This window comes from Felis catus, chromosome F1 (genome assembly GCF_018350175.1).
Source record: "Felis catus isolate Fca126 chromosome F1, F.catus_Fca126_mat1.0, whole genome shotgun sequence".
Taxonomy (NCBI): Eukaryota; Metazoa; Chordata; class Mammalia; order Carnivora; family Felidae; genus Felis; species Felis catus.
In genome coordinates this window covers 5,623,163-5,644,166 of record NC_058384.1, presented here as the reverse complement: position 1 = coordinate 5,644,166, position 21,004 = coordinate 5,623,163, and the positions used below count along the sequence as shown (strand labels likewise).

The 21,004-nt window shown below is 50.0% G+C and overlaps 1 long non-coding RNA gene across 1 annotated transcript; it reads right to left on the bottom strand.

Moving 5' to 3' along the window:
• Nucleotides 1–13,202: 13,202 nt before the first annotated feature.
• On the bottom strand, nucleotides 13,203–15,363 carry LOC123382871. The gene is made up of 3 exons (XR_006591966.1): nucleotides 14,833–15,363; nucleotides 13,895–14,102; nucleotides 13,203–13,544 (listed from the first exon to the last, which is right to left on the bottom strand). It is a non-coding gene; the product is annotated as an uncharacterized LOC123382871 (long non-coding RNA).
• Nucleotides 15,364–21,004: the final 5,641 nt, after the last annotated feature.

Sequence of the window (21,004 nt, the reverse complement as noted above, 5' to 3'; positions counted from 1 at the left end):
ATACACACATACATATAGACATACACACATGCGTATATACATACACACATATACATATACATATACACATGCATATATATGCACAATGCATGTATAAATACACACATACATATGTACATACACACATACATGTATACATACACATATGCATATACATCCATGCATATATACACACACCTGCATGCATACATACACACCTGCATATATACATACACACACACACATATACACATACACACATACATATATACATACACACATACACATATACACACATGCATATATACATACACACATACATATAAACATATACATATGCATATACACACATGCATATATACGCACACATGCATTTATACATACACACGCATACATATGGACATACACACATGCACATACACACATGCATACACACATGCATATATACATATGCATACATATATGCATACACATATGCATATACACCCATGCATATATACGCACACATGCATGCATACATACACACACATGCATATATATATACACACATGCATATACACATACACACATGCATGTATACATACACACATACATATATACACATATATGCATATATACATACACACATGCATATATACGCACACATGCATGCATACATACACACATGCATATACACATACACACATGCATATATACACACATATGCATATACACGTACACACATGCATATACATGTACACACATGCATATATATGTACACACATATGCATATATACATACACACGTGCATATACACGTACACACATGCATATATACGTACACACATATGCATATATATACACACATACATATATACGTACACATATGCATATATAAGCACACATGCATATATACATACACACATGCATATATACATACATACATGCATATACACGCACACATGCATGTATACATACACACGCATACATATAGACATACACGAATATACACATACCCACATGCATATATACATACGCACATACATATATACACATATATGCATATATACATACACATGTATATATACATACACACATACATATATACATACACATATTCACATATGCACACATGCATGTATACATACACACTTGCATATATACATACACACATACATATATACATACACATATGCATACACATGTGTATACCTGCATATATACATACACATGCATACATATATATACACATACATATATACATACACACATGCATATATACATACACACATATACACATGCATATACACACATGTATATATACATACACATGCATACCATTATACATACACACATGCATATATACATACACACACGCAAAAACAGACGTGCATATACACAACACATGCATATATACATACACATACATATATACACATAGGCATATATACATAAACACATACATATATACATACACATATGCATGTATACACTCACATGCATGCATACATACACACATGCATATATACACATACACGCATATACACGTACACACATGCTTGTATACACACATGCATATATACATACACACGCATATACACATACAGACATGCATATACACACATGCATATATACATACACATACACATATACATACACACATGCATATACACACACATGCATATACGCATACACACATGCATATATACATACACACATACATATATACACAAATATGCATATATACATACATACACATGCATATATACATAAATCACAGCCCCATCCATAGACTTTTCTCCCCCCTTCTTTGCTCTGCAATCACAAAGTCTAGGACAATGGAGAAGGGTTCAAAGTCAGCTGTCATCTCTTTCTGGTCCTTGTTGTTAGTGCTGTGACATCAAAATCCCTGCCCGGCCCCTCCCCAGCCACAGGTGACATTGACCTTGCCCCCGCAGGAGAAAGCCTTGGCAGGGCCGAGTGGGGAGGCTCCAGGGTGGCTGGGATGAACCAAGGCACCCATCTCAGGAGACCATGCGGCCATTGATTCTACCCGCCAAGTGCCTGGAGGGAGAGTGACCGCCTTCCCTGGGTGCCGCACAAAGTACCAACTGTGAGAGGTGCCTATCAGGCCTCACCGATCTGCTTGGGGACGACAGTGTGTGCCTTTGTGAGCTGAGGCTGAACACAGCACTGGTAGGGAGGAAAAACATACCATAATGAGTGTGGTGTCTTCATCTGTCCCGCATTAGGTACAGATTTGCTGCATTGAGATTCTCTGTCAGTTTAAAGAGAAGCCAGGGGGAGGAGGTGAGCAGCAGAGTCACTATAGAAAAAAGAAAGAAGGAAAAGTGGTCTCACCTGCACCAATGTATTCACTGGGCAGAGAAAGAAGATCCCACACAAAGAGAAAGGAGAAAGAGGAAGCTCTTGTTTCCTAACTTGTTCATCCCCCACAGTCAAGGGTTCCTGCATGATCAGGGGTGTTTCCCAGGAAAATAGAAATTCAGAAGGAATGCCAGTTCACTCACTATATAGAGTGAAGTATTCCCGATGAATCCAGATTTGAGGAAGAAGGTCCGGAACTTACCCCTTGAGCTCCCCACACAGACTCTGCACCCATCCCATTATCCTGGGCTGTGATGAGCAGGAACAAGTCGGGAGGCCGGGGGGGACTGGGGAATTGCAGAATTGAGGGGCACAACATCCCCGACCTGTTGCTTCTACAGTCTTTCCTTGGCCGCATGGCCACGCCCTCCCCAGGCTGGCTCCTCCCCAGAGCTGGGACTGAGTCTCTCTAAGGTTGTTTACCCTGGTCTGTCTTGCCCCAGGGTACTAGTATGTTTGAGTAGCCCCTCTAATTGTAGAGCTCCTTGAGAGCAGGGACTATATCTTACATGCTGTGGGTCCCCCTGAAGTTCTGAGCTCAGTGCCTTGTATGTGGCTGACATTTACAACACGTGCTCAGTTGGAAAGGAATGGGGATATATTACACTGAGAGCCTCCCAGCTTCTCTCCTGCCATCTTGCACGAAACCACAGCACGATGCAGTGAAACAGGACACTGAGGAGCCAGCGTTGGGCTCTCCCCCAGCTTATAGGGCTGATGCTACGGCCATAACGTGCTCGGTTACTCGGAAGGGAAGAGAGGGGCAGGCCCAGCGCTGGGGAGCTGGGTTTGCCCTAGGGACCGGGAGGTGGAAGGAGGGCAGAAGGAAAGGGGCCACTGCAGGGTAGAGGCACATCTCTCCCTGGGGATGCAGACGGGACTGGATGGGGGAGAGGCATCCCTTCCAGCAAAAGTATCTCTGCTGATGCCCAGGTTGGGAAGAGGAGCCCGCCAGGCTTTGGGGGTCTCGGAGTTCCCCTGTGCTTTAAGGAGGAAGGAAAGAGTCAACGCGAGGTGCTGACTCCAGGAAGCATGGCTCCTGCTGGCATCCTGCTGGTTCTGGTGGCTTCCTGCCCCAGAGATGGGGAGGAGCCCCCCTGGCCACACTGCTTATGCACTGGTGCCCCGGCTGCGGCTGCGGGGCTTGGCGGGGAGGCCTCCGAGTCTGCACACGGATCCCTGTGATTTCCTGCACCCCGTGATACCAGCAGCAGGAAAGCACCTGTCTCACTGGCACAGACCTGCCCCTCCCCTCCCCGCGCTCTGGAAGGCCCGGGAAGCCTGGTGCGGTGCGCAGAGTGAGGACCACGTGGGGCGGGAAGACACCTTTCCAGCTACAGGCAGAAATGCCTCCCGGTGACCCCTGTGCTGGGTGAACAGTGTGGCCCTCCCTTAGATGATCTCATTTCTTCTCCCGCCACCAGAAGGGAAAGGGAGGCATTTAAAGAGGAGAGGGAAAAGGAGCCAGGATGCATTTTCGAGAGTCAGTGTGGAAAATTAGTCCTTGCGACCCTAACGGCTATTCTGCATTATGCATGCCCCCACCCCACAAACATACACTGTCGCTTTATTGCAAAGCAAAGTGTCTTCCCCCGGGCTCATCCAGAGCCTAAACAGCCAGGGACAGCGGGTGGGCTTGAAGTCTCATTAAAACTTTATGCTGCAGGCGATGCAATTATTTTCACGGGCTCCCTTAAAATCTAAACGTGGCAGGTGAGGCTTACACGAAAGGGGTCGGAGCCCTTCTGTGGGGGGCGTCCTTCCAGCTGTTACACACCGATAAATAATGCCTCGCACATCTGCCAGTCAGGTAGTCCGGGAAAGCTCAGAGTGCGTGGGAATCACCGGAAGACTGGGGCCGGCTTGTTAAGGAAAGGGAAATCAACGTTCCTCCATCTCCATGTAAGTGTCACACTCTCCCCCAAAGAGGCTCTTGCTGAACAGGGAGGCAGTGGCCAGAGGTTCCATAGCCCTCCGTCCAGTTACACTAAACTCACGCAAGAGGCCAGATGGTGTGGAGCGGGGCTGTTTGCTCCCTGCTCCGAGTGGCAGAAAGGCAAGAGAAAGACCACAGGGCTCCTTCCGCTACTTCCCTGCAGGCCTGCGCCCCAGCAGGCTCCCGGAGCCAGCCTGCCCATCCCCTCTTCTCCCGGCTCACTCGCACGGATGACCGTGGCTGGAGAGGTCAGAGACGCTGCCTCGTCCTGGCCTCCCCAAGCAATCAACTTCGCAAACAGAAACGGTATCTCTTCTCCAAGCCTCAGCACCCCTGCTCCAACCTTCTCACGCAGCCCCCCGGCACTGCTGGGGCACCTACTGAGGATCATGCTGCTATACCAGCTCAGGGCAAGGAGAAAATGGCAAGGATCTGTGGACTCAAGGATCACAGAGATTTTTGAGAGAGAAAAGATGTAACATTGGTAAAGAGTGCAAAATCAGCAGCCTGGGTCAAAAATGCAAAATGCCCCATGGCCCAAGCTCCTGGGTTTCTCAGGATAGCCCCGATCTCCAATACTCTGCCCTCGTAAGTCACTAAAACGTTCAGGTCTTCTGGTATTTAGGGACACCTAAACAGCATCTCTCAGACTGCCCATCACGTCTGGAAGCCACACGAAATCCTCTTTCAGACGGTGTCTATTCTGACTCGGGAGCTGTGGCCCCGTCACCAAGGTGTAGTAAGAATGAACTTCTATCTGGGGTGACCGAGCAAGTTTCCAAGAGGAAGGGGACGTGGGGGAGCCTGAGCTGAGGGGTGGCCAATGACAGGTGTGTCTCTCTGCAGAAGGAATCATGGGAGGCCAAGAACAGGCTCCCGAGGGCACGTGGATGCAGGCCGGGTGGGGAAAAGATGCTGGGCAGCTGGGCTGAGAGTGAGCATTGGAGGATACAGACACCTAGAGGAAGGGTGTGGACTTGACGATGTCACGTTAGCCAGATGGTGTTCTAGAAGGCACCGTGTTCTACCAGGTGTGAGCAGATGGTCCGTGCAGGGGGAAAGGTGTGCTGGAGGCTCCCCTTCTCTGTCTCCCTCTGTTCTCTGGAAGGCTGACCTCTGTGGACTGTAAGGGTGAATCCCGTGCCCCTTGACTTTGGGTTGGGTTCAGGTGATGTGAGGATTGACAGGTGCCTGGAAGGCGGGAGGGGAAAGAGGCTGGGGTATCTATTTCCCAGGCTCCTCCCTGAGGTGGCCAGTGCCTCTAGGAGAGGTCTCAGCCCCTGTCAGGCAGCGGTCCCCACGCCCATACCTGTCCCAGGCTCTGTCTTACCTCATCCCTAATTTCCTCGGCTAGTCCCCGGGTGCTCCATCATCCCCTCGTTGGTTTCCTTAATCTGTTCACACTTTTGCTAATAGTCCCCGCAATTACTCCTTCGAATCAGCCATCTGTTTCCTGCCAGGATCTCAGTCAAGTAAATTTGGGGGAAATGCTTGAAAATTTGCAATGCTTATTAACATCTTAAGGCTCCAAAAAGTCCTGCTGTAAAGAAACTCTTTAATTTTGTTTGATCTACAAAATCTCCACCACCACCACCCCCAACCCCCGCCCCCCACCATGGAATCCCTACCAATCGTTACAGAGGTTAAGACCTGCTGTTGTAAACTAATGGTCCTTTGCGGAAGGGAGCGACATACAGAAGCAATGTTTTAAGAAAACGGGTTTGACCTGTGGGAAGGATAGATTGGGAGGAACAGAGACCGGGGAGGGGGGGGAGGGGGGTGTTTCTGGAAGGAACATGGTAAGAGTCTCAGCATGAAGGTGTGATTTAGGTCGTGAGAGCGGGGACAAGGGACCACGAAAGCTGAGATGCTCTGCGGCGTCCCTTTCTGGGGACTGGGACCACTCTCACCCCCCATCCCCTGTGAGAACCGAGCCTCTGTTCATGGCGACTTCCCTGACTCAGCAGCCTCCTCCTTTTTGAGAATCTTATTAGGGATGCTCAGAAAGTACCATATGTTACCCCCAAAAGTTGACAGGACCGAGGAGTAGAATGAAATCTGACCGTTAAGTCCATGCGGCCTCCTCCCCCGTGACGTACAGGTCAGAGTGGAGGCTGTTTCAGTAAGAAATCTGCAGAGTTGATTAACGATGACGTGATTAATGCGAGTCAGATCAAGATGCTGAATTAGATGATTTGAAGGGTAATTAATAGGCCAGACCCGGGTCTCATGTTGATGTCAAACTGCTCTTTTCTCAAGAATCTCTTTGGCCAAGGGCCTCAGTTTATGAGGTTCTGTGTGAATAGGACTTCAGCGCCCCCCCCCCCCCAGCCCCGCCAACAAAGTCATTCAAGAAGAAAGAACACCATTCTCTTGACTTTCTGCAAACTCCCAGACTGAGGTCACCACGGAAGTCTGTCTTTCCCTGCAGAGGCTCGCGCCATGGCCTGTGGGGGCCCGCACCCGCTCCTGTCACGGTCTGCATTTATGTCACTGCTGGGTACTTTACCCTGATTGAACCTTTCCACAGAACTCCAGAGAGGGAGCTGGGAACCCAGGTCTGCAAACGGGCCCGTTGTTAAGGTGATATAATCAATTCTCAATCATTTGCAACGAGGAAAATCCGCTCGGCAGGGCTGGATTCAAGCAGATTCTACACCCCACCGCTACAGAGAGTCTCGGTCAGGGTGAACCTGGAGGGACCCTTTTCTTTTTATTTCTTTTCTTTTTTTTATGTTTTGTGTTTTAATATTTGAGAGAGACAGAGAGAGACAGAGCGCGAGCAGGAGAGGGACAGAGAGACAAGACAGAAGCTGAAACCGAGACGGAAGCTGAAGCAGGCTCCAGGCTCCAAGCTGTCACAGAGCCCAACGCGGGGCTCGAACTCATAAACCTCGAGATCATGACCTGAGCCAAAGTCGGACACTTAGCCAACTGAGTCCCCCAGGGGCCCCTGGAAAGAGCCTTTTCTAAGCCATTTGGACTCAGCAGATGACAGCTTTCCTGGAGCAGAGAACATGGCTTTTCAAGACATCTGATGACTGTCTCCAACACTCAGGGGCATCCACAGGGAGGAGTGGGGAGCTAATTCCCTGCAGCTAGTGTGGGCCTAGAACAAACAGTCAAAATGGTAGACTGGGGCTCAATTTTGATTGAGCCAAAGGAAATTCCTGCTATCTTTGGCAACTCTCAGAGAGAATAATAATAATAATAATAATAATACATATCTATCACTGGCAGTTGATTGTAAATCCATTCTGCCTGTATTTCAATAGACAGCAGATCTTCTTAACTTTCCCAGGCAAAAAGAGAGTAGAAATCTCCAGTGACCTCAATTGCGCAACCTGGAAAATTCTAGAGCAGAAAACAAGACACCCTCGCCTGCCTTGAGAAAAGTCTTTTAGTGCCTGAACATGTTCGACACATTTCCTTGACATGGAACTTACAGAGCGGTCCATTCCGTTTTTCTCAAGGAATGGATGGGTCAGTTTCCAAATTGTAATCTTCACGTTCAAAGAGGCTGGGTGAAGCCAAAAATCTGAACCTCAGAGAGACTCTATCACTGGGATCTGGAAAGCACCCAGGCATGGAAGGCCTTATGGGTTAGTTCAAGAGTTTTACCTTTTTTGTTGCTTGGCATGATCCATTGTCCCACTGATAGCTTAGTCAAATCCATGTGTACTGATACACATACACACACATGTGCATATATACCTTTCTGCACACATACACACACTGCATACAAACACATATAAACGTATACACACGTATACACATGCACATACACACACATATACATCTTCTTTTAAAGAAGAAAGGATCTTTTTTTTAAGTGTTTATTTATTTTGAGAGAGAGAGTGAGAGAGGGGCAGAGAGAGAGGGAGAGAGAGAATCCCAAGGAGGCCCCACCATGTCGGTGCAGAGCCTGACGCAGGGCTCGATGTCACAAACTGTGAGATCATGACCTGAGCTGAAATCAAGAGTTGGACATTTAACCAACTGAGCCACCCGGGAGCCCCTCAAGAAGAAAGGATCTTAAACAGACTTCCACAGTCTGTTTGTGCAGACCACAAAGACTGTATTTGCTAGGTGTAGAAGGCAAGAGAAAATGGGAGATTTAAGTTCCCTCTCCATAACAAAGCGATTTCTTGCAAATCTCTCCATCAGGAGGGATGAGATGACACGCACTATTTGCTTGAACTTGGGCTGAACCCAGAGTATTCCAGCACCCGGGTTAGATCTCCTGCCTCAACCCTTCCTGTCTTAAGGCATGAGACTCTCCCCCTCCCACCCGACCCCCATCTGCAAAGTCACTAAGAGGAAATTAGCCCCTGAATTATGGAGAATTCAGGTCCCAAGGCAAACTAGAGTCAGCAACAATGTAAGTACTGGGACAGATGACCAGGCCATCTTGGTGCCTTTAGTGTGACACTTCGGGGAGTTCATTTGCACTCAGAGGGAAGTTCAATTTATAGGTGTGGACATTGAGGCTTATGGAGTAGAAAGATTGCTAAGCACCAAGCCAGGACGAAAAGACAGGTGTCCTGACCGAGGCTGTGTCTAAGAGCCAAAACAGTCACTCAGAGGCTCGGGGAACAAAACAATCCAGCCAGCTGTTTTGCATCCTTTTGCCCTGTGACCAGGTAGAGAAGCATTGGGTGGGGCAACCCCCATCAGCTAAGCTCACCCCAGGGTCCAGCCACTGAGAGCCCATCCCCTTCCTAGGGCCCAGTTGCAATTGAACCCAAGGGTGGGCTTCTTGGAGTCAAGACCCTGTAAACCCAGCCTCTTGCCGTGAAGGAGTGGCTTTGGTCTCTCTGGGTCCTTGAGGTCCCCGAGTGGTGGAGGACAGTGTGTGTCTGCCAGCCCGGCTGCACATCACTGAGAATAAGACGGGACACTACGGGTCCTTTCTCGAGTTCTGCAGGAAACACCTCACTGTTTTCTTCTACGTAGCCCAGAGTGCCCCCAAATACCTCATTAATAAGGTGGGTAAGCATCTCGTGTGTCCCTCTTGCCAGATCATATCTTGGAGAGAACAAAAATCAATAGTGATCTGTTATCCACCCGCCCAGAATAACTCTGGGGGACGTTTCAGAATGAGGCAGGAAAGGAATCCCTGTAGCTTCCCTTGGGTGACAATGGTGAGGGACATGAGGGAGCCTCGTTCTACCCCATCAGAAACCAGATTTCAGGGAGGGAGGGAGGGGCTGGGGAAGCCGCGTTTGCCCCCCCACCCACCCCCACTTCTCCCTTCTCTGTCCTCTGCCACATCACCTACGGGGCTCTTTATTTAGCCCGTGACACAGAGAGATCTTACCTGGATTAAGTCACGGGTTTATAGGAGCTGGTCTGTTTTCAAGAGCCAAGCAAAAATGTGATGGAAAGTGCGGAGAACGTGTCTCATAAACAGCATCAGAGGAAGGGCAAGAGGAGAGAGTGGTGATTCTTGCCGCGTATTCTATGCTCTGTTTATGTTTGCAACAAGTGATTTTCCATTCCTCGCGAGCGTCGTGTGAGGGTCACTGAGACAACCCCTCAGGCCCCGGGAAAAATACAGATCCGAACAGAAGCAGAGTGGCCGCGCTGGCCGGCCAGTGCCATGACAGAGCTGACTCTGTTCCAGTGGGGGGCTTTCTTCCTTGCCATTTTGTGCTTGCTGCTCCGCTCTACGTTAAGCTCTTTGTGGGGGAGACTGCCAACCCTGCCTCCACTTCCTCTCCTGCTACTAAAGCCGAGCCTGGCACACAGTAGGTGCTCAGTACCTACTTGGAGTGAGTGGCATTTTCCCCCAAGAGGACCCCGTTACCCACAAAGAAAGGATGCCGACCCACAGCCCACGGCTCTTGGTTCCTCCACACAGACTCGTGTATAAGGTTGTTTAGCGACGCTGAACCACACGGAAAGAGCAGGGGGCGGAGGCATCCTACAGTCCAGGACTCGAGCTCATGTTCTGCCATCTGCCATCTGCATGATGTCGGGAGAGTTTTTAAATCTCTGTTCCTTGGGGCGCCTGGGTGGCTCCGTTGGTTGAGCGTCCAACTTCGGCTCAGGTCATGATCTTGCGGTCTGTGGGTTCGAGCCCCACATTGGGCTCTGTGCTGACAGCTCGGAGCCTGGAGCCTGCTTCGGATTCTGTGTCTCCCTCTCTCTCTGCCCCTTCCCTGCTCAAACTCTGTCTCTGGAAGGAAGGAAGGAAGGAAGGAAGGAAGGAAGGAAGGACATTAAAATTTTTAAAATAAATCTCTGTTCCTCAGTTTTCTTATCTGTAAAGTGGGGAGAGTAATTGCACCTGCTTCAATGATGTGCTGATTATGAAGCACTTAGCACAGTACCCAGGACATGCAGGTGCTGAATGAGCATCTGCTCCTTTTGCTCATACTTTCCCCCTTGGCAGAAGGGAAAATGAGCTGACTCCTGCCAGCGATGGGAGAGAGGTAGTTGAGAGAGTTTAGCTGGTGGGGGGGGGGGTCCTTCTGGGAGAGACCCCTAGCTCAGGATGCACAGGTCGAGCGTAAGGCCCCGTGAAGGGATAGCCTGTGGCCAGGGCACCCCCCACCTGCCCGGGGTACAAACATCTTGAAAGAGACAGCGCCGTGGTGATATGTTTTTATAAATAGGCATGACAGGGCTAGAGAACAGAGGATGTGCAGCCAACACTTTGCAAGCTCCAAAAAGCAAACTCAGAAAGACCACGTGTCCGAAGCACAGAGCTTATGGGGCACCTGCTCCTGAACCCCCATTTTTCTCCTGCTCCTGCAGCCATGTCCTCATCAGGACAGTCCCATCTCCCAGGCTGGGATGGCCAACAGGGGAGGGAGAGCTACGGAGAAGCTTTGGAGACGCTGGAGGGACAGATCTGAGGCTGGGCAGTGACACGGGGCCGGACACGTGGCCACTGTCCATCCTTTGAACATGCACGTTGCCATCCATAAAACAGGGATGGGAGAGGCAGAGGCAGTGAGGACGCCCTCCCACCCACCCACCCTCTGACGCCTCTCCTTCTGTTTATCAAGCCTTCCTGAGTGCAGACAATGTGCTGGAGTCAGGATGGTGTGGGTCAAGTGGATGCAGTCCCCAGCTTCCAGAGAGACACCTCACGTGACAGGCACAGCAGCACAGACTCTCAAGCTGGGAAGTGTTGGGAAGGGAGCCGGGAGGGCGTCGCCCGGACTCCCCTGCTCCACTGCTCCTCCGTGACTTCAATTTTCTGAACGGCCAGCCGTCTTCCTGCCTAAGGAAGGAAAAAGAGCAGGAAACCAACTATCCGTGCTGGACACTGGTGGTACCAGGGCCTGGCCACGATTGCGTGGCAGGGTCCTGGGGCCCCTGGGAAACTGAGGCTCCCACTGTAAGGAACTTGGCTGAGACCCCCACAAGGAGTCAGAGGAGGAGTTGGGACCCGAACTCGGGTCTTCCTGACTCAGGAGCTCAGGGACCTATTCTCCAGGGCTCACTTCTCCCGGCCGACCTTCGTGGGGCCCTGGCCGGCTTGCTGGAGGCTTCCCGGACCCCCGTGCCCTCTGGCATCCAGCCACAGCCCTTGTCCCAGGTGAGCACCTGAGCAGAGGCCCAGGGGCCCTTCAGAGACAGGCCTGGGGCGACTCCAGCACTGACTCAAAGGCCTGGCAGTTGGCCTGGGGGCAGGGATCTCCAGCCCCCTCCTGGCCTTTGACTGCAACAAGTGTGAGGGCTTGTCCCTCCCCCGTCCCCTCCAGAGGAGCAAGGAACTGCTGGCAAACACAGACCCAGCACCTGCGTGCCAGATAGCACAGCTGCATGTGGGAAACGCGATCTGTCTGCAGCGCCTGTCACACGCCGCGTCCAGTTGTTGGAAGAGGGCGCCTTGAGAACTTTCCGGGGCAGAGGTACCCAGCCCTCTCTCCCCACCCTCCTCTTCTTTGCACTTGGCATTTCCGGCCGGGTTTGCCTCTCACCACCTCCCAGGTGGTGATGGTGCTGGGGCTTGATGCCTCCTCCCCAGGGCTGCACAGGCTCCCCCCCACCTCCGCCCCCCGCAGCAATAAAGGTGCTCAGCCCCCTCCCCGGGCCTTTCATCTTCAAAGCAGTTGTGGACCCTTCACGCCAAGGCCTGCACATCTGGCTGAAACGTTTGCGGATGCCAGGGCGGTGGGCTACCTTCACAGCTGGGGCGCCCGGGAACCTCCTGCCGTCTGGCTCAGCTCCTCTCCCTCCTCTCCCGTGGCTGCCCACGCGGTACTCCCAAGTCCCTCCCAAGTCCCGGGCTCTTCTCCCAGTGCTCTGCAGAGACCTGCCCGCCTCCCGCCAGAACTGCTCTCAGAGCCGCGGTTGATGCAAACGACCGGCCTGCATATGGAAAAGGCAACCAATAGGACATCGCACAGGTGCTCAGGAGGGTAGGAGGAAGAAGGAGGCAAAGAAGAAAAGAACAAATTGCTTCGGGATATTCGTGTCTTTTGCCAGAGGGCAGCTTTGCAGGGGGATAACTCACAGCTGACTGTGAGCATTTCCACCCATGGAACAGAAGGAAGGCACTAGAATCCCAAATGCCAGGGCGCACCTCAAATATGCCCACCTGTGCCAGGCGCCCTGACGCCTGTGATACTCAAACTGCTTGGGAGTCGGCCCAGCTAAGAAATGGGAAAGGGGCTCCTGGGCGGCTCAGTCGGTTAAGCCTCCGACTTTGGCTCAGGTCATGGTCTCGTGGTTTGTGGGTTCGAGACCCGCTTCAGGCTCCCTGCTGACACTGTAGAGCCTGCTTCTGATCCTCTGTCCCCCTCTCTCTGCCCCTCCCCAGTTTGCACTCTCTCTCTCTCTCTCTCAAAATAAACAAATAAACTTAAAAAAGAAAAAGAAACAGGAGAAGGTCACTGCACACAACAGACACCTGTCTCAGCAAAGCCAAAGGCTTTCCATGGATCGATCACTGTGTTAATTCGTTCAGTCAGTCCTCCCTGCAGCCTTATGCTGCTGTAGTTTTTATTATTATCCCCAATTCACAGATGACAAGACTGAGGCTCAGGAAATTAAATAACTTGCCAAAGGGCACCCAGGCCGTAGGTAGCAGAGTTAGATCTGAGCCCCGAACACGCTGGGCCTCAGAGTGGATGGATGAACCAGAACTGTGGTTGACTTTCCTCAAAGTCCCCAAAGTAACAGGCTTGGAGGGAGGAGGCGAGTCTGGGCTTGACCCCTCCACCCCCACCCCGCCGAAAGGCGATGCCAGAGACTCCTGTTTCCAAAGTTCTTTCTTCTCACATAGGTCTGTTTCTTCAACTTTCCTTTCAACAGAAAACAAAACGAGATAAAATTTTACTTCCAGAAGTCACTTCACGTGAATCCAAAATTAGTTGTTGCTTTGCCGCTCTGAAAGATGACACAGAGACAGCATCTGTGTGCCCCATCGCTCCCCTTCCCGCACGTCACGCCAGCGTCAGTTCTGTCACCGCGCAAGGTGGCACTGTCTGGGTCCTGTACAGAATGTAATTTTCACTTGCCCCTGAAAAATCAATATGGAAAGGCTCTAATTCCCCAGATTTCGATTTTTCAATACAAAAGTGAAAATGAAACTCTGCGGGATTGCGGCCAAAACGGTGCCCCTGAGCCAACTGCAGTCTGGAGGGAGACTCACCAAGAGTTTTTCCAGAAAAACACCAACTTTTGACATTGTTCTCAGATGACACGTCAGCCGGAAAAGGAAGCAAACGTCGCTGAGTCCACGTGAGGTTTCCCAGCACCCCTTCGCGGAAGACGTCTCCGTCCAAAGGGATTTATGGCAAAATTAGGCTGCCCTGGGGTGTCACCGATGGGCAGTGTGGTCCCGGGGAAAGAGCTGAACTCTGAAATCAAGACGCACGAATTAAAGCCCATCTCATCATATCATGGTTACTTTCCAGCCAGCAGCTCTGAGCATCTCATTTCCTCAATGTGAAGGAGGAGGAAGAAAGTCTCTGCTGGCATGGGCAGTAAATGAAATAGCGCACATGAACGTGCCCGCACAGGCCTGGTGCAGAGTGGACTTCCTGCCTGCCCCCGCCTCTCTTTCCCATGTCGTTGGATCACTCGGGCTGAAGCTGACACCCTTCGGTGTCTAGTGTTGGCAATGGAGGGTCACAGTGAACTATCTACTCACCTAGGACATCCTAGTCCACCCATGCTGGTCACAGACCTAGGGAAGATGTCACCACCCATCTCCAGACTCTGAGACTAGAAGGTCTTCTGAAACAAGACCACCAGGATTCCTCACCACGTCCTTCCGTGGCTCTTTTGACAATGAACGGAGAAACAAAAGAGCAGCCCCCCCCCCCAGGTGTGATCTGCCTGTGTAACCTGAACCACCTCCCCTGCTGCCAAGGACGGCGTCCGTCATCAGAAGCCTGCATCCCAGGACTCGGGCATTGCCAGGTGATCCCGGGCAGGTCACGTAGCTTCTGGGTGCTTCTGTGCCCTCAGCTGTCCAGCAGGTTAATGATAACGAGGCAGCAGGGTTTAGCGAAGAGAGACCACCCTGCCAAGTTCAGTGATGGGACTACACAAGAGAAAACAAGAAACAAAAACAGCCCCACATACCACTGAAGTCTGTTATTTCAAGCTTTTGCTCCTCCTGTGCCCTGAAACAAAGGAAGAGAGACACTTGGGGCCACTGGGAGAACACACAGCCCTTCCTGGAGGTTCCCTGGTATTTGCTCAAGACGGGCCAGGCCTGGGAGGGACTCTGTCACCAAAGCCAGTAGCTTGCAGGCCTGTGACCTGGAAGCTGGTGGGGGGGGGGGGGGGGGAGGAGCAGGGAGGCAAAGAGAAGTTGTGGAAGTAGAATCTGGCTTTTTCAAGAATCCACACACAGGGTTTTAAGGGCCAGCTGCCCCCATGCTAAGACTAAGGTCCACTAAGACTGTATCTGGCAGGAGAGGAGTGATTCTTCATGAACTGCTGTTATCAGATGACGAGAGGGATTCCAGACAGGTAGAAACAATCCATGCCAAGTACGGTATAAAAGCATCTCTGAATTTTTCTAGGAAATCAAAAGTGAGTAAGCAAGTGTTCCTCCATGTATGGTAGATGAACTGAACAGAGCCTATTTGGTTGATATTAAGAACTGGGTTTGGGGGGCACCTGGGTGGCTCAGCTGGTTAAGCGGCTGACGTTGGCTCAGGTCATGATGTCACAGTTGGTGAATTCCAGTCCCACCTCAGGCCCTGTGCTCACAGCTCAGAGCCTGGAGCCTGCTTTGGATTCTGTCTCCCTCTCTCTTTGCCCCTCCCCAGCTCATGCTCTGTCTCTGTCTCTCTCAAAGATAAATAGATGTTAAAAAAAAATTTTTTTTAAGAACTGGGTTTGGGGGGCCCTTAAGACCATGTTTTCTGGGCTGGGGCATGTGGAGGGAGACCGTTGGCCAATGGTTGTGACAGATTTCCAGAGTGATGATGCCATAGGTGACAGAGGCAACCCATGGGACAAGAGCTGCCCGGGACGCGCCATGGGGTAGCCTGTATATGCAATCTTATCTAACAGCAAAGAGTTGGGAAAACCTAAATATTTCTCAGTAGGAAACTGACTACATGCAATGGAATGCCATTATTCCATTAAAGGCGATTGAAGGTGATGTCAGAGATTTACATATCTTGATGTGAAACGTGTCCTCAAAACATAGTGTTGGGTGAGGAAATAAGCTTCTATAAAATGTGGAATATCAGGGGCACCTGGGTGGCTCAGTCGGTTGAGCATCCGGACTTCAGCTGAGGTCATGATCTCACGGTCTGTGAGTTGAAGCCCCGTGTCGGGCTCTGTGCTGACAGCTCCGAGCCTGGAGCCTGCTACAGATTCTGTGTCTCCCTCTCTCTCTGCCCCTCCCCCACTTGCTCTTCTCTTTCTCAAAATAAATAAACATTTTGGGGGCTCCTGGGTGGCTCCGTCAGTTAAGCGTCCCACTTCGGCTCAGGTCATGATCTCACGGTTCGTGAGTTCGAGCCCCACGTCGGGCTCTGTGCTGACAGCTCAGAGCCTGGAGCCCATTTCAGATTCTGTGTCTCCCTCTCTCTCTGCCCCTCCCCTGCTCAAGCTCTGTCTCTCTCTCCCTATCTCAAAAATTAAAACAAAAAAAATAAAATAAAATGTGGAATATGAGCCCCATCAGGTTAAGGGGAATCCCGCATCTATGTTGTAAATATGCATCGAGAAGCGTCCTCAAAAGCAATTGCCATAGTTTGTCAGAGTATGAGCTCTTGGCCGATCCTTGTTCTCTTCTGTGTAATTTGACTTTTCTTTCTCTTACAAAAAAAAAAACCTGACTTTTTATTTTAAAACAAATCCGTCTCTGTAAGAAGTGAAATACCCTTTTATCTTCATGAAAATTTGTGATTTAACAGTGAAAAGAGCGTTAAACATTTTCCAGATCCTCCCAGACATACTATGATTAATAGAGAGTAAAGCCCTCTGTGATTCCCCAGTATCACATGAAATACTGTGGAGAAAGGCCATCGCGTAAGATGCCATCAGAGGTATCTCTCCAGACTCGGTGAAATCCTCTTTCCAGCCTCTTTCAAGAAAGACTAACAAAAATCTCAGGAGGTCTAGTTTTGCATAACCATTTCTTCCCCTTTTGTCTTTGGTACTTTCCTTTAAAAAAAAAAAGTTTATTTATTTATTTAGAGAGAGGGAGCAGGGGAGGGGCAGAGAGAGAGAGAGAATCTCAAGCAGGTTCTGTGCTGTCAGTGCAGAGCCCGATGTGGGGCTTGAACCCACAAACCACAAGATCATGACGTGAGCTGAAATCAAGAGTTGTCTTTGGTACTTTTCATTCAAATGTATATTGAGCATATATAGTACCTAAGACCTGCTATCGGAAACTCACCTCCTCATCTGCTGGCTGTGCTCTGTTTCAGGCTCATCACTTAAAATAGCGGGAGGAGGCATCCACCCATGGTGGGTATTCTTGTGCATGGAGTGAGTCAGCACTAACCATGACACCTGGAGCCTCTTATGATGAAGTGAGTTTTCAGAAGCCGTCCCTCCTCCCTTGTGCTCACATGCACAAGCTCAGGGATCATGGAGTTATGATTCCTTCAATATTCACTCGGTCAGCATTTACTGATGCCCACTGTGTGTCAGGATGGTGTGAAGTCTGGGTCTGCAGCAGTGAACAAAATAAAAAATCTCTGCCTTCAGGGAGCTTATACTGTAGTGGGAGAAGCTGGACCATCACACACACGCACACACACACACACACACACACACACACATTTCAGGAGGTAACAAGTGCTATACAAAAGACAAAACAGGGTAAAGGGGACAGAGTGACAGGTGGCTAGTGTTATTTCAGACGAGGTTGTCAGGAAAGTCCTCTCTGGTAAGATGACCTCTGAGCAGAAGCCTGGGAGGAGTGAGAGAAGGAGTCAAGAGGGAAAAAGCATTCCAGGCAAGGAAACAGTATGTGCAAAGGTCCTGCGGGAGAGTTTGCTCAACATAGTCCTAGAACTATAAGCAAGTCACAGGCTGGGACCAAGGAGCATGAGAAGGAGGTGAGTAAGAGGTCGAAGGCCGGACCTTGCAGGGCTTTAAGGGTGATTGGAAGGACCTGGGGTTACATCTGGATGGGATGGGAAACTTTGGACGAGTTCAAGCAGAGTTACACGATCTAACATGGTGGATGACGCATTTTTATTTTTTTAGAAATAGAGAAAAGAAGAGAAGATACCAAAAAAATAAAAAGTAAGAGACATAATTTTAAAAGAGAAAGAGAAACCAATCCATCTGCTACCCAGAAGGGCTGTGGACAATGCTACAGTTGCCCTCCTTTGCACAATAGGGTTTAACCATGTGTGGACATAACGTCATGAAAACCATTTGTGGCCAGTCGCCAGCCAGTGGACATGGAAAGCAGAACTTGCCACAGGCAACAATAGGAGCTTTGAGCAAAGTGGTAAGTCCCTATGAGTAATGGGTGACTTTTCTCTCCTTTGTCAGGGCTGATGGCATTTCTTTCCTGACTCTGAACCTCCTTAAGAATGAGCCCAAGCCACACCCTGGCCATGTGCAAAGGATAATAACTTTCTTCCATGTAGGTCAAAAACCATCAGTCCTGTCATATTTTATTTTTAGCACTCTATGTGATTAAAATATATTTAGTAACAAAAGTATTAATAAAATGCTAATATTTATTAGGTGTTTACAAAAATTACTAATTTCATTCTCAGAAGAACCTTCAGCGCCATTAATACTCCCATCTTACTGCATCAGGAAGATCCAAGAAGCCTTGAAAACTCTTGCAGAGATCTGCATAGGTGGCTAGTGGCTCTGGGAATTCAAACCCATTTCCATCTGAATCGAAATCCTGTGTTCGTAGCCAGTTGACCACACTGCTCCTGATACAGGGTTGTCCACAGGAGGGATGTACAAGTGTAAGTCCTGGTTGCTTGAGAGTTTAAAGGTATTGGGGAGCCAACACCAACACCGAGAAAAAACAGGCATGGCAGTGCAGGGGTGTGGCCCCAACTGTGAGTGCAGATGTGGCCAGGCCTCAGAGGAAGACTGTGGGCAATGGTAGAACATGGACCAATGCCTCAAGGCTTACATCCTTATTCAGCTGAGTTCTCAGCTCCAGTAAGGCTGGGGCTTGGTGAGGTCAGCCCTTATGTAGATTTTTCTAGCCAGTTGCCACCTTCTGAGCACTTACTGTGGGCCAGGCACTCTGTGAGGTGCTTGGGTTACATTAGTGCACCCCATCCACGCTACCCTCTGGGTGATTTCCCCATTTCACAGACGTGTTAAGTAAGGTGGCCAAGGTCTTCTGGCTCATAGATGGAAGGACTACAATGTTATCAAGATTGACTCAAAAGCCAGGGTCTTTTTTTTTTCAGGTATATTTATTTATTTTGAGAGAGAGAGAGAGAGAGAGAGAGAGAGGAAAGGAGGGAGGAGCAGAGAGAGAGGAAGAGAGAGAATCCCAAGCAGGATCCATGCTGTCAGTGCAGAGCCTGACACGGGGCTCAATCTCACGAATCATGAGATCATGACCTGAGCCAAAATCAAGAGCTAGATGCTTAACCGACTGAGCCACCCAGGAGCCTCAAAAAGTAGATGTCTTAATTATGATACATACATCATAACTACTGACACTTGGAATTAAGAGTTTCTCCCTTTTCCCCCAGCACTGACTTTCATGGGTGACCCTTAAGGAGACAATCTTTTTTACATTTACTAGCTCAAAGGAAAGTTGGCATCTGAAATTCCCACTCATGGATCTCTGAGTAGGATACACAATGGGTGTGTGTGTGTGTGTGTGTGAGAGAGAGAGAGAGAGAGAGGGAGAGAGAGAGAGAGAGAGAGAGAGAGAGAGAGTGTTGGGGGGCTGGCAGCATGGAGCAACCCAGCAGACATGCAGTCAGGACCGATCATGGTAGACAAGGAGTCTAGACTTTCTGATTCTTCCCTTTCCCATTCCTATCTAGTCAGGACACATAGACCACCACATTTTAAAGGGAAGGTTCCTGGCTCTCCCATTCCCTTTCTCTAGCAAATTCTATAACTTTAAGGTACTTATAAAACGTGTTAATTCTGGCTTCTCCAATAAAATTTTGGCTCTCCTCCTCCCCACCAAAAAAGAAAGAAAGTCAGGGCAGAGCCTGCAGCCCCAGCCTCTGCCCTCCAACAGAACACAGAAAGAGGTTTGGGGCTGCTGTCCCCATCTGAAGTCCTGCCCCTATTTATAGAACATTCTTGTAAAATGATTCTCCGAGCAAAGGTTTTGCTCAAAGTGGCCCATGCCCCCAGGCTGGGCACGTGTGTCCAGGGCTGGGTTCCCCACAGAGCTGCCTGAGCCCTGCTGGCAGAGCTGCATCCAGGACCTCCGTGGAGGGCCTCTTCTGCCTTCCTGCCCCACCGCACTCGCTGGGCCTCCTGCTGTTGGCCACTCTTGGCACAGGTCCACCCCAGCAGGCTTGTGTCACATTGGGAACCATCAATATGGGCAAATGGGCTCGGCTTTCTAGGTTCATCCTGAGGGGTCTCATCCCACCACTGGAGGCTCACGGGAGGCTGTCGGTGATGATGGAACCAGGCAAGTCACTGGCAAGCGATGTCTCACTAGCCCAGGCCTCACAACCAAGGAGAGAACCTTTCACCTGCACACAGTTCTTCTGACCTGGAGGGTGACGGTGCCATAACTTCCAGCCTTGGAAACACGTCCAACAATCACGTATTGAATACCTCTAACTCCGCCTTGCTATTGTTGCTTAAAAAAGAAAGAGAGAGTGGGGCGCCTGGGTGGCTCAGTCGGTAAGCGTCCGACTTCGGCTCAGGTCATGATCTCACGGTCTGTGAGTTCGAGCCCCGCGTCAGGCTCTGTGCTGACAGCTCAGAGCCTGGAGCCCGTTTCAGATTCTGCGTCTCCCTCTCTCTCTGCCCCTCCCCTGTTCATGCTCTGTCTCTCTCTATCTCAAAAATAAATAAACATTAAAAAAAGAGAGAGAGAGAGTTGATATTTATTACCTCTTGGTAAATGTAAAAGGCTCTCCCTTCACGTGTGACCTTGTTTGCCAAGAGTGTGTATCTGGAAATGTTAGTTTGTTTGAGTCAACTTAAGTCAAAGTGATCTGAACTTTTAAAAAGTTTCTTGGGGGGCGCCTGGGTGGCGCAGTCGATTGAGCGTCTGACTTCAGCCAGGTCACGATCTCGCGGTCCGTGAGGTCCGTGAGTTCGAGCCCCGCGTCGGGCTCTGGGCTGATGGCTCAGAGCCTGGAGCCTG